The following is a 13,948-nucleotide window of genomic DNA, read 5'->3' on the forward strand; positions in this document are numbered from 1 at the left end:
TGTTTCTATTAAGTCGCTTTTGGGTCCTCTATCACCTGCATGACAGAAGGAACCGACCAAGGAATGGACCCAGCGACTTCAGACGCTCGTTACACTGCCGTCAAGATCCAAGGAGCTATGCTCGGCAGACACGAGCAGGAATTGTCTGCTGCTCGCCATGCCGTGGAGAACCTGGCCGCTCAGGTTTCCGACCTCTCTGGACAGTTCCAGAGTCTACGTCTCGTGCCACCTGTTACTTCCTGGCCTGCCGAGCCTCCAGAACCTAGGGTTAATAACCCACCTTGCTACTCCGGGCAGCCCACTGAGTGCCGCTCCTTTCTCACGCAGTGTGAGATTGTGTTCTCTCTCAACCCAACACATACTCTAGAGAGAGCTCGGGTTGCTTACGTCATTTCACTCCTTACTGGCCGGGCTCCGAGAATGGGGCACAGCTATCTGGGAGGCAAGGGCTGATTGCTCTAACAAGTTCCAGAACTTTAAAGAGGAGATGATTCGGGTTTTTGACCGTTCAGTTTTTGGTAGGGAGGCTTCTAGGGCCCTGGCTTCCTTATGCCAAGGTGAACGGTCCATAACGGATTATTCTATTGAGTTTCGCACTCTTGCTGCCTCTAGTGAGTGGAACGAGCCGGCGCTGCTCGCTCGTTTTCTGGAGGGACTCCACGCAGTGGTTAAGGATGAGATTCTCTCCCGGGAGGTTCCTTCAGATGTGGACTCTTTGATTGCTCTCGCCATCCGCATAGAACGACGGGTAGATCTTCGTCACCGGGCTCGTGGAAGAGAGCTCGCATCAACGGTGTTTCCCTGCTCCGCATCGCAACCATCTCCCTCCTCTGGCTTTGAGACTGAGCCCATGCAGCTGGGAGGGATTCGCATCTCGACTAAGGAGAGGGAACGGAGGATCACCAACCGCCTGTGCCTCTATTGCGGAGTTGCTGGACATTTTGTTAATTCATGTCCAGTAAGAGGCCAGAGCCCATCAGTAAGCGGAGGGCTACTGGTGAGCGCTACTACTCAGGTCTCTTCATCTAGATCTTGTACTACTATGTCGGTCCATCTACGCTGGATCGGTTCGGGTGCTACATGCAGTGCCTTGATTGACTCTGGGGCTGAGGGTTGTTTCATGGACGAAGCATGGGTTCGGAAACATAACATTCCTTTCAGACCGTTAGACAAGCCTACGCCCATGTTTGCCTTAGATGGTAGTCATCTTCCCAGTATCAAATTTGAGACACTACCTTTAACTCTCACAGTATCTGGTAACCACAGTGAGACTATTTCTTTTTGATTTTCCGTTCACCGTTTACACCTGTTGTTTTGGGTCATCCCTGGCTAGTATGTCATAATCCTTCTATTAATTGGTCTAGTAATTCTATCCTATCCTGGAACGTTTCTTGTCATGTGAAGTGTTTAATGTCTGCCATCCCTCCCGTTTCTTCTGTCCCTACTTCTCAGGAGGAACCTGGCGATTTGACAGGAGTGCCGGAGGAATATCATGATCTGCGCACGGTCTTCAGTCGGTCCCGAGCCAACTCCCTCCTCACCGGTCGTATGATTGTAGTATTGATCTCCTTCCGGGGACCACTCCTCCTCGAGGTAGACTATACTCTCTGTCGGCTCCCGAACGTAAGGCTCTCGAGGATTATTTGTCTGTGTCTCTTGACGCCGGTACCATAGTGCCTTCTTCTTCTCCGGCCGGGGCGGGGTTCTTTTTTGTTAAGAAGAAGGACGGTACTCTGCGCCCCTGCGTGGATTATCGAGGGCTGAATGACATAACGGTTAAGAATCGTTATCCGCTTCCCCTTATGTCATCAGCCTTCGAGATTCTGCAGGGAGCCAGGTGCTTTACTAAGTTGGACCTTCGTAACGCTTACCATCTCGTGCGCATCAGAGAGGGGGGGACGAGTGGAAAACGGCGTTTAACACTCCGTTAGGGCATTTTGAGTACCGGGTTCTGCCGTTCGGTCTCGCCAATGCGCCAGCTGTTTTTCAGGCATTAGTTAATGATGTTCTGAGAGACATGCTGAACATCTTTGTTTTTGTCTATCTTGACGATATCCTGATTTTTTCTCCGTCACTCGAGATTCATGTTCAGCACGTTCGACGTGTTCTACAGCGCCTTTTAGAGAATTGTCTCTACGTTAAGGCTGAGAAGTGCTCTTTTCATGTCTCCTCCGTTACTTTTCTCGGTTCCGTTATTTCCGCTGAAGGCATTCAGATGGATTCCGCTAAGGTCCAAGCTGTCAGTGATTGGCCCGTTCCAAGGTCACGTGTCGAGTTGCAGCGCTTTTTAGGTTTCGCTAATTTCTATCGGCGTTTCATTCGTAATTTCGGTCAAGTTGCTGCCCCTCTCACAGCTCTTACTTCTGTCAAGACGTGTTTTAAGTGGTCCGGTTCCGCCCAGGGAGCTTTTGATCTTCTAAAAGAACGTTTTACGTCCGCTCCTATCCTCGTTACTCCTGACGTCACTAGACAATTCATTGTCGAGGTTGATGCTTCAGAGGTAGGCGTGGGAGCCATTCTATCCCAGCGCTTCCAGTCTGACGATAAGGTTCATCCTTGCGCTTATTTTTCTCATCGCCTGTCGCCATCTGAGCGCAACTATGATGTGGGTAACCGTGAACTGCTCGCCATCCGCTTAGCCCTAGGCGAATGGCGACAGTGGTTGGAGGGGGCGACCGTTCCTTTTGTCGTTTGGACAGACCATAAGAACCTTGAGTACATCCGTTCTGCCAAACGACTTAATGCCCGTCAAGCTCGTTGGGCGTTGTTTTTCGCTCGTTTCGAGTTTGTGATTTCTTACCGTCCGGGTAGCAAGAACACCAAGCCTGATGCCTTATCCCGTCTGTTTAGTTCTTCTGTGGCTTCTACTGATCCCGAGGGGATTCTTCCTTATGGGCGTGTTGTCGGGTTAACAGTCTGGGGAATTGAAAGACAGGTTAAGCAAGCACTCACGCACACTGCGTCGCCGCGCGCTTGTCCTAGTAACCTCCTTTTCGTTCCTGTTTCCACTCGTCTGGCTGTTCTTCAGTGGGCTCACTCTGCCAAGTTAGCTGGTCATCCCGGTGTTCGAGGCACTCTTGCGTCTATTCGCCAGCGCTTTTGGTGGCCGACTCAGGAGCGTGACACGCGCCGTTTCGTGGCTGCTTGTTCGGACTGCGCGCAGACTAAGTCGGGTAACTCTCCTCCTGCCGGTCGTCTCAGACCGCTCCCCATTCCTTCTCGACCATGGTCTCACATTGCCTTAGACTTCATTACCGGTCTGCCTTTGTCTGCGGGGAAGACTGTGATTCTGACGGTTGTCGATAGGTTCTCTAAGGCGGCACATTTCATTCCCCTCGCTAAACTTCCTTCCGCTAAGGAGACGGCACAAATCATTATTGAGAATGTATTCAGAATTCATGGCCTCCCGTTAGACGCCGTTTCAGACAGAGGCCCGCAATTCACGTCACAGTTTTGGAGGGAGTTCTGTCGTTTGATTGGTGCGTCCGTCAGTCTCTCTTCCGGGTTTCATCCCCAGTCTAACGGTCAAGCAGAGAGGGCCAATCAGACGATTGGTCGCATACTACGCAGCCTTTCTTTCAGAAACCCTGCGTCTTGGGCAGAACAGCTCCCTGGGCAGAATACGCTCACAATTCGCTTCCTTCGTCTGCTACCGGGTTATCTCCGTTTCAGAGTAGTCTGGGTTACCAGCCTCCTCTGTTCTCATCCCAGCTTGCCGAGTCCAGCGTTCCCTCCGCTCAAGCGTTTGTCCAACGTTGTGAGCGCACCTGGAGGAGGGTGAGGTCTGCACTTTGCCGTTACAGGGCACAGACGGTGAGAGCCGCCAATAAACGCAGGATTAAGAGTCCAAGGTATTGTTGCGGCCAGAGAGTGTGGCTTTCCACTCGCAACCTTCCTCTTACGACAGCTTCTCGTAAGTTGACTCCGCGGTTCATTGGTCCGTTCCGTGTCTCCCAGGTCGTCAATCCTGTCGCTGTGCGACTGCTTCTTCCGCGACATCTTCGTCGCGTCCATCCTGTCTTCCATGTCTCCTGTGTTAAGCCCTTTCTTCGCACCCCGTTCGTCTTCCCTCCCCCTCCCGTCCTTGTCGAGAGCGCACCTATTTACAAGGTACATAAGATCATGGACATGCGTTCTCGGGGACGGGGTCACCAATACTTAGTGGATTGGGAGGGTTACGGTCCTGAGGAGAGGAGTTGGGTTCCGTCTCGGGACGTGCTGGACCGTTCACTCATCGATGATTTCCTCCGTTGCCGCCAGGATTCCTCCTCGAGTGCGCCAGGAGGCGCTCGGTGAGTGGGGGGTACTGTCATGTTTGTCATTTATTATCATGTCTTGTCCCTGTGCTCCCCATTCTATTCGTTTCCCTCTGCTGGTCTTATTTGGTTCTTTCCCTCCTTCTATCCCTCTCTCTCCCCTCCCTCTCTCACTCTCTCGCTCTCTCTTCTCTCTATCGTTCCGTTCCTGCTCCCAGCTGTTCCTATTCCCCTAATCATCATTTAGTCTTCCCACACCTGTTCCCGATCCTTTCCCCTGATTAGAGTCCCTATTTATTCCTTTGTGTTCCGTTCCTGTCCCGTCGGTTCCTTGTTTAGTATTCACCATGCTGTGATTGCGTATCGCCCTGTCCTGTCGTGTTTTTGCTGTGATTGTGTCTCGCCCTGTCCTGTCGTGTTTTTTGCCTTCATCAGATGCTGCGTGTGAGCAGGTGTCTCTGTCAACTACGGCCTGCGCCTACCCGAAGCGACCTGCAGTCTGTGGCCGCTTCTCTTGTTATTCCCCTCTACAGACTAGAGGATTTCTGTTATTCCCTGTTTGGACTTGAATAAACTCTGTTTCTGTTAAGTCGCTTTTGGGTCCTCTATCACCTGCATGACACATTCACGACGTTGGAGTAATAACATGTTCAACTACTTAAGAAATTGTGTGAAATCTAAGTTGTGCGTTTAGATTTTGAGAAAATTCACAACTAATGAAGAATCTTTCACTTCTCTCATTGACTTATCAAACCCCAAACACCGGCCTGGTCTGTTTCGTAAACATTCCCGGGAGTCTCACGATGTTGCGCCTCTGGGTTTTGAAACTCTGTGTTATAACCTTACAAGTGTTTTATATTTATGGAGCTTCTACACTATATATACTAAATATATATACTATATATTCAACATGGCACCGTCATAGGATGCCGCCTTTCCAACAAATCAATTTCACAAATTTTTGCCCTGCTAGAGCTGCCCCATCAACTGAAAGTGCTGTTATTGTGAAGTGGAAATGTCTAGGAGCTACAGCTGCAAAGTGGTAGGCCACACAAGCTCACAGAACAGGACTGATGAGTGCTGAAGCGTGTAGAGTGTAAAAATCATCTGTCTTCGGTTGCAACACTCAATATTGAGTTCCAAACTGCCTTTGGCAGCAAGGTCAGCACAAGAACTGTTCATAGGAAGCTTCATGAAATGGGTTTTCTTGGCCGAGCAGTTGCACACAAGCCTAAGATCACCATGCACAATGCCAAGCGTCAGCTGGACTGGTGTAAAGCTTGCCACCATTGGACTCTGGAGCAGTGGACACACATTCTCTGGAGTGATCAAATCAAAATCAAATTTATTTATATAGCCCTTCGTACATCAGCTGATATCTCAAAGTGCTGTACAGAAACCCAGCCTAAAAACCCCAAACAGCAAACAATGCAGGTGTAAAAGCACGGTGGCTAGGAAAAACTCCCTAGAAAGGCCAAAACCTAGGAAGAAACCTAGAGAGGAACCGGGCTATGTGGGGTGGCCAGTCCTCTTCTGGCTGTGCCGGGTAGAGATTATAACAGAACATGACCAAGATGTTCAAATGTTCATAAATGACCAGCATGGTCAAATAATAATAAGGCAGAACAGTTGAAACTGGAGCAGCAGCACAGTCAGGTGGACTGGGGACAGCAAGGAGCCATCATGTCAGGTAGTCCTGGGGCACGGTCCTAGGGCTCAGGTCAGTTGAAACTGGAGCAGGAGCATGGCCAGGTGGACTGGGGACAGCAAGGAGTCCTCATGTCAGGTAGTCCTGGGACATGAATCACGCTTCACCATCTGGCAGTCCGACAGACTAAACTGGGTTTGGCGAATTCCTGGAGAACACTACCTGCCCCAATGCATAGTGCCAACTGTAAAGTTTGGTGGATGAGGAATAATGGTCTGGGACTTTTTTTTCATGGTTCGGGCTAGGCCACTTAGTTCCAGTGATGGGAAATCTTAACGCTACAGGATACAATGACATTCTAGACAATTTTGTGTTTCCAACTTTGTGGCAACAGTTAGGGAAGTCCCTTTCCTGTTTCAGCATGAGAATGTCCCTGTGCACAAAGCGAGGTCCATACAGAAATGCTTTGTTGAGATCTGTGTAGAAGAACTTGACTGGCCTGCACAGAGCCCTCACCTCAACCCCATCGCACCCCTTTGGAATTAATTGGAATGCTGACTGCGAGCCAGGCCTAATTGCCTAACATCAGTGCCCAACCTTACTAATGCTCTTGTGGCTGAAAGGAAGCTTATCCCCGCAGGAATGTTCCAACATCTATTGGAAAGCTTTTGCAGAAGAGTGGAGGCTATTATAGCAGCAAAAGGGGGACCAACTCCATATTAATGGCCATGATTTTGGAATGAGATGTTTAACGAGCAGGTGTCCAACATACTTTTGGTCATGTAGTGTATATGACAACATCACACAGAACAGAGTGTGATGGAGAGGAGTCGTCGATGGCCTGCTCCAAAGATTTGATGGGCCTATAATAAGTAGACAAACAAACACAGCCAAGGCCCAATTCAGACGTTTTTATATCAATATCAAATCATTTCTGGGTAACAATTAAGTAGGCTACTTCAATTTAATAGATTTCCATTCAAATAGGCAAAATAGCTGTTTAGCAAAAAACTCTAACTGAAAACTTGCTGGCAGAGAGGTTTGGAACTCTCTTTGTTATTAGTCTATTAACCAATTTAATAGATGCCATGGAAAGCCAAAACTATTCAAACTTTCTGATTAGAAGGTACTGTGTAGATTGTATTCTCAACCAGCAACTATCAGGAAATAACACTGCACAATGTTTTTCATACTTTTACAGTGTTAGTTTCATCAGCTGATGTAATATGAAATAAAACACACAAATAAAAAACAAAAATAATGTTTTTGACTGCACTGGGCCTTTTACCATTTTCAACTCTTAGAGCTTTTAACGTTATTAAAGACAACATACAGCATATAGCCAAGTATTTCATAATACAGAACAGCATTGTTTGCATTGTTTAAAAAAGAGTTGTGATTCTTAAGACAATGAGAGAGATACAGTAGCCTTGTAGGCCAATACTTTGAACAGCTGGTCTAAGTAATGAATTAGTTACAGTCATTTGCTACTATGACGATGGAATAGCTGAGCCTATGGGGCCGGGCTCTAACCAGAAAGACTTGTTGTGGTAATAATAAGCTCTTTTCCTTTCCTAATCTGCTAATGAATCCTAATCCTTTAATGCCTGCTATGTCTGTACTTTTGCTGTCTGCATAAGCCATAGCCTATGTACCCCATTTAAACAGTAGGCTAGCTAGAGGATCAATTGTAGAGAAAGAGAATGTGAAGATTATGCAAGTCAAGACCACATTCATATGACAACATTGGTCACTGTAACTGTATATGCCCGAATCACCTCAACGAGCTGAAAAGGTTGAAGTGCCAATCCCATCAGCTTGGTCTGGACCATGGTGTTGGAGAATGACGTCAAGTGTGGTGTGTTCCTGTAAATGACAACCAGGTAGAGAGGGAGGGAGGGAGAGAGGGAGGGAGGGAGAGAGACAGAGAGGTAGGGAGGTAGCGAGACAGGGAGGGAGACAGGGAGGGAGGGAGAGAGACAGAGAGGTAGGGAGGTAGCGAGACAGGGAGGGAGGGAGGGAGGGAGGGAGGGAGGGAGGGAGGGAGGGAGGGAGGGAGGGAGGGAGGGAGGGAGGGAGGGAGGGAGGGAGGGAGGGAGAGAGAGAGAGAGGGAGGGAGGGAGGGAGGGAGGGAGGGGAGGGAGGGAGGGAGGGAGGGAGGGAGGGAGGGAGGGAGGGAGGCAGACAATTGGCAATATAATGAAAGAGAAAGGATGAGGTGAGGTAGAAGGGTAAAAGGCCTATAGAGATATAATGATAGGGTGGAGTGGAGAACACTGAAACGTAAATTAAAGGGGAGGGAAAGAGAGAGAGAGATTCTTTGCTAATTTACGGTGCAAATGTGTACAGTGCAGTACTTTTGCTAGACCCAACCAAAAACTTGGCATAGGCCTACTGCATCTTTACCATAGTAGTGTATGGTATCCATGACGAGAGCCCCATCCATGTGAAAGGAAAGCAGTAGGGGTTCTGTCAACATGAATGGAAGGAAACAAAGGCAATCCTATGGTGATATCAGTTGCCAGGGATTGCCCTTGAGCTATCCTAGCAGCAATGTTGAACTTTCGCTAATGATATTGATGGGCCACAAAGGAGGATCCTCCATGTGCAGTAAGTTAATAGCCAGGCAGGAAGAGAGAGAATACCCCTGCCCCTTTTTTTCACCATAGGATCCAGTGTCAGGCTGTGTAACAGCATATTGCAGGCTGAGTGGCTGACTTTACAACTAAGATATGTCCATTCATGACCAGGTTTCATCTACTATTACGAGTTGAATGGAGCACAACCTGCTTATAGGCCTGGTGACAATAGTGTCAGTGTAATAAATTAAACAAAGCAACAACACAATGTAACAGTGTGATATACAGTATAACACATGTTTAATTGCCACCGGACATTATCTTACATGTGTTGGATTTTTGTGTAGCCTATGCAACCCCCCCCCGTCCTGTTTCCAAGGAGACTTGGTTTGTGAAGCGTGCTGTATTACAGCGTTATAGATTGGGGACACGAGTGTTCCCAAAAAATGCTCGCGCAACAAAGATACAAATATACCTATTATATCTCGTGAATTTGAAGAAGAAAAAATAGAGCGTTAAAACGTCAGCAAATCGATGAAAGCTAAAGCGCAGACAAGCGAGTTTAGCTGCAAGTGTCACTGTTGGTCCGGGATTCGGACCATTTGGAATGGAAATCTGCTCGATTCTCTGAGGAGGTGCTACTTTGAAAAGTAGCCTACTACTATACATGTAAGTAGGCCTATCAAATATACATACTTCTTTGGCTGTAGCAATTTTGCAAGATAATGTCCCATGCTGATTACAGTAGCGGTTTTCTAAACAAAGCGAGCTATGATTGTAGCTAATGTCGAAGTAAACGATAGGCTTTATATTATATTGTTTTGTGACTGAATGTGTCACCTATTTGGGATGATTTTATTGCGTTATATTATTATTCTATTGTTGCGAGGGCAACAATTATACAGCCGTTATGCATGCACTGTACAGTAGAGTAGTCTCACCTTTCCACTCATTAGTGCTCATTCCGAAAAAAGGTGACAACAGGAACAGTTTGCCTTTGTCCATGCCAATATGAGAGTATAGGGCTCCATGGGCTGCTGACCAGTAGCTCTGTCTTGAATATTTTTATCAGATGAGTATAGTTTGACTGGGGAGCTGTAGGACCATTTATAGGCTACTTGAATCGGTCTGTGTGATCTCCGTGTTGTGTCTACGACCTATCTATCTCGTAAACCCTATCTAGGCGAGGGAGAAGTGAGAGATGCAGGAAAGGTCATCAACAAAGCAATTTATGCTGCATGCGTGCCTGTAAATAACTTAACCGCATTATGTCCTGCAGGTGAAAGAGGACCCAAACGCGACTTAACAGAAACAGAGTTTATTAAAGTCCAAAACGGAATAACAGAAATCCTCTAGATTTGTAGAGGGGAAAACAACTGGAGAAGCGGCCACAGACTGCAGGTCGCTTCGGGTAGGCGCAGGCCGTAGTCGACTGAGACACCTGCTCACACGCAGCATCTGATGAAGGCACAAAACACGACAGGACAGGACAGGGTGATACACAATCACGGCAAAAACACGACAGGACAGGGCGAAACGCAATCACAGCATGGTGAATACAATACAAGGAACCGACGGCACAGGAACGGATCACAAAGGAATAAATAGGGACTCTAATCAGGGGAAAGGATCGGGAACAGGTGTGGGAAGACTAAATGATGATTAGGGGAATAGGAACAGCTGGGAGCAGGAACGGAACGATAGAGAGAAGAGAGAGCGAGAGAGTGAGAGAGGGAGGGGGAGAGAGAGGGATAGGAGGGAAAGAACCAAATAAGACCAGCAGAGGGAAACGAATAGCATGGGGAGCACAGGGACAAGACATGATAATAAATGACAAACATGACAGTACCCCCCACTCACCGAGCGCCTCCTGGCGCTCTCGAGGAGGAACACTGGCAGCAACGGAGGAAATCATAGATCAAACGGTCCAGCACGTCCCGAGAAAGAACCCAACTCCTCTCCTCAGGACCGTAACGAAAAACGATAAAAAGGGAAACTAGGGTACTACTCTAAAAAAAAATGAGAACTAGGGACAGACTGAGACACAGCAAGGGCAGGGACAAGAACAGGAGAGATGCGATGGCAGGGAACAGACTGAGACCCAGCAAGACCAGGAGCAGAAGCAGAAAAAAATTACCAGACTTCTTCTGCGCGCAGTCTGAACACGCAGCCACGAAACGGCGCGTGTCACGCTCCTGAGTCGGCCACCAAAAGCGCTGGCGAATAGACGCAAGAGTGCCTCGAACACCGGGATGACCAGCTAACTTGGCAGAGTGAGCCCACTGAAGAACAGCCAGACGAGTGGAAACAGGAACGAAAAGGAGGTTACTAGGACAAGCGCGCGGCGACGCAGTGTGCGTGAGTGCTTGCTTAACCTGTCTTTCAATTCCCCAGACTGTCAACCCGACAACACGCCCATAAGGAAGAATCCCTCGAGATCAGTAGAAGCCACAGAAGAACTAAACAGACGGGATAAGGCATCAGGCTTGGTGTTCTTGCTACCCGGACGGTAAGAAATCACAAACTCGAAACGAGCGAAAAACAACGCCCAACGAGCTTGACGGGCATTAAGTCGTTTGGCAGAACGGATGTACTCAAGGTTCTTATGGTCTGTCCAAACGACAAAAGGAACGGTCGCCCCTCCAACCACTGTCGCCATTCGCCTAGGGCTAAGCGGATGGCGAGCAGTTCACGGTTACCCACATCATAGTTGCGCTCAGATGGCGACAGGCGATGAGAAAAATAAGCGCAAGGATGAACCTTATCGTCAGACTGGAAGCGCTGGGATAGAATGGCTCCCACGCCTACCTCTGAAGCGTCAACCTCGACAATAAATTGTCTAGTGACGTCAGGAGTAACGAGGATAGGAGCGGACGTAAAACGTTCTTTTAGAAGATCAAAAGCTCCCTGGGCGGAACCGGACCACTTAAAACACGTCTTGACAGAAGTAAGAGCTGTGAGAGGGGCAGCAACTTGACCGAAATTACGAATGAAACGCCGATAGAAATTAGCGAAACCTAAAAAAAGCGCTGCAACTCGACACGTGACCTTGGAACGGGCCAATCACTGACAGCTTGGACCTTAGCGGAATCCATCTGAATGCCTTCAGCGGAAATAACGGAACCGAGAAAAGTAACGGAGGAGACATGAAAAGAGCACTTCTCAGCCTTTACGTAGAGACAATTCTCTAAAAGGCGCTGTAGAACACGTCGAACGTGCTGAACATGAATCTCGAGTGACGGAGAAAAAATCAGGATATCGTCAAGATAGACAAAAACAAAAATGTTCAGCATGTCTCTCAGAACATCATTAACTAATGCCTGAAAAACAGCTGGCGCATTGGCGAGACCGAACGGCAGAACCCGGTACTCAAAATGCCCTAACGGAGTGTTAAACGCCGTTTTCCACTCGTCCCCCTCTCTGATGCGCACGAGATGGTAAGCGTTACGAAGGTCCAACTTAGTAAAGCACCTGGCTCCCTGCAGAATCTCGAAGGCTGATGACATAAGGGGAAGCGGATAACGATTCTTAACCGTTATGTCATTCAGCCCTCGATAATCCACGCAGGGGCGCAGAGTACCGTCCTTCTTCTTAACAAAAAGAACCCCGCCCCGGCCGGAGAAGAAGAAGGCACTATGGTACCGGCGTCAAGAGACACAGACAAATAATCCTCGAGAGCCTTACGTTCGGGAGCCGACAGAGAGTATAGTCTACCTCGAGGAGGCGTGGTCCCTGGAAGGAGATCAATACTACAATCATACGACCGGTGAGGAGGAAGGGAGTTGGCTCGGGACCGACTGAAGACCGTGCGCAGATCATGATATTCCTCCGGCACTCCTGTCAAATCGCCAGGTTCCTCCTGAGAAGTAGGGAGAGAAGAAACGGGAGGGATGGCAGACATTAAACACTTCACATGACAAGAAACGTTCCAGGATAGGATAGAATTACTAGACCAATTAATAGAAGGATTATGACATACTAGCCAGGGATGACCCAAAACAACAGGTGTAAACGGTGAACGGAAAATCAAAAAAGAAATAGTCTCACTGTGGTTACCAGATACTGTGAGAGTTAAAGGTAGTGTCTCAAATTTGATACTGGGAAGATGACTACCATCTAAGGCAAACATGGGCGTAGGCTTGTCTAACGGTCTGAAAGGAATGTTATGTTTCCGAACCCATGCTTCGTCCATGAAACAACCCTCAGCCCCAGAGTCAATCAAGGCACTGCATGTAGCACCCGAACCGGTCCAGCGTAGATGGACCGACATAGTAGTACAAGATCTAGATGAAGAGGACTGAGTAGTAGCGCTCACCAGTAGCCCTCCGCTTACTGATGGGCTCTGGCCTCTTACTGGACATGAATTAACAAAATGTCCAGCAACTCCGCAATAGAGGCACAGGCGGTTGGTGATCCTCCGTTCCCTCTCCTTATTCGAGATGCGAATCCCTCCCAGCTGCATGGGCTCAGTCTCAAAGCCAGAGGAGGGAGATGGTTGCGATGCGGAGCAGGGAAACACCGTTGATGCGAGCTCTCTTCCACGAGCCCGGTGACGAAGATCTACCCGTCGTTCTATGCGGATGGCGAGAGCAATCAAAGAGTCCACATCTGAAGGAACCTCCCGGGAGAGAATCTCATCCTTAACCACTGCGTGGAGTCCCTCCAGAAAACGAGCGAGCAGCGCCGGCTCGTTCCACTCACTAGAGGCAGCAAGAGTGCGAAACTCAATGGAATAATCCGTTATGGACCGTTCACCTTGGCATAAGGAAGCCAGGGCCCTAGAAGCCTCCCCACCAAAAACTGAACGGTCAAAAACCCGAATCATCTCCTCTTTAAAGTTCTGGAATTTGATAGAGCAATCAGCCCTTGCCTCCCAGATAGCTGTGCCCCATTCTCGAGCCCGGCCAGTAAGGAGTGAAATGACGTAAGCAACCCGAGCTCTCTCTCTAGAGTATGTGTTGGGTTGGAGAGAGAACACAATCTCACACTGCGTGAGAAAGGAGCGGCACTCAGTGGGCTGCCCGGAGTAGCAAGGTGGGTTATTAACCCTGGGTTCTGGAGGCTCGGCAGGCCAGGGAGTAACAGGTGGCACGAGACGTAGACTCTGGAACTGTCCAGAGAGGTCGGAAACCTGAGCGGCCAGGTTCTCCACGGCATGGCGAGCAGCAGACAATTCCTGCTCGTGTCTGCCGAGCATGGCTCCTTGGATCTCGACGGCAGTGTAACGAGCGTCTGAAGTCGCTGGGTCCATTCCGTGGTCGGTTCCTTCTGTCCTGCAGGTGAAAGAGGACCCAAACGCGACTTAACAGAAACAGAGTTTATTAAAGTCCAAAACGGAATAACAGAAATCCTCTAGATTTGTAGAGGGAAAACAACTGGAGAAGCGGCCACAGACTGCAGGTCGCTTCGGGTAGGCGCAGGCCGTAGTCGACTGAGACACCTGCTCACACGCAGCATCTGATGAA

At 48.7% G+C, this 13,948-nt stretch overlaps 1 protein-coding gene across 1 annotated transcript in view; it reads left to right on the forward strand.

Annotated features, from left to right (window-relative positions):
- The first annotated feature begins 8,872 nt into the window (after positions 1–8,872).
- The window catches only part of LOC124043997, a 73,809-nt gene continuing 68,733 nt past the window's right edge, over positions 8,873–13,948 (forward strand). The window contains exon 1 of the mRNA XM_046363237.1: positions 8,873–9,152. The gene's annotated coding sequence lies outside the window, so the exon portion shown is untranslated. The remainder of the gene's footprint in view (positions 9,153–13,948) is intronic.

This window comes from Oncorhynchus gorbuscha, linkage group LG09, assembly GCF_021184085.1.
Source record: "Oncorhynchus gorbuscha isolate QuinsamMale2020 ecotype Even-year linkage group LG09, OgorEven_v1.0, whole genome shotgun sequence".
Taxonomy (NCBI): Eukaryota; Metazoa; Chordata; class Actinopteri; order Salmoniformes; family Salmonidae; genus Oncorhynchus; species Oncorhynchus gorbuscha.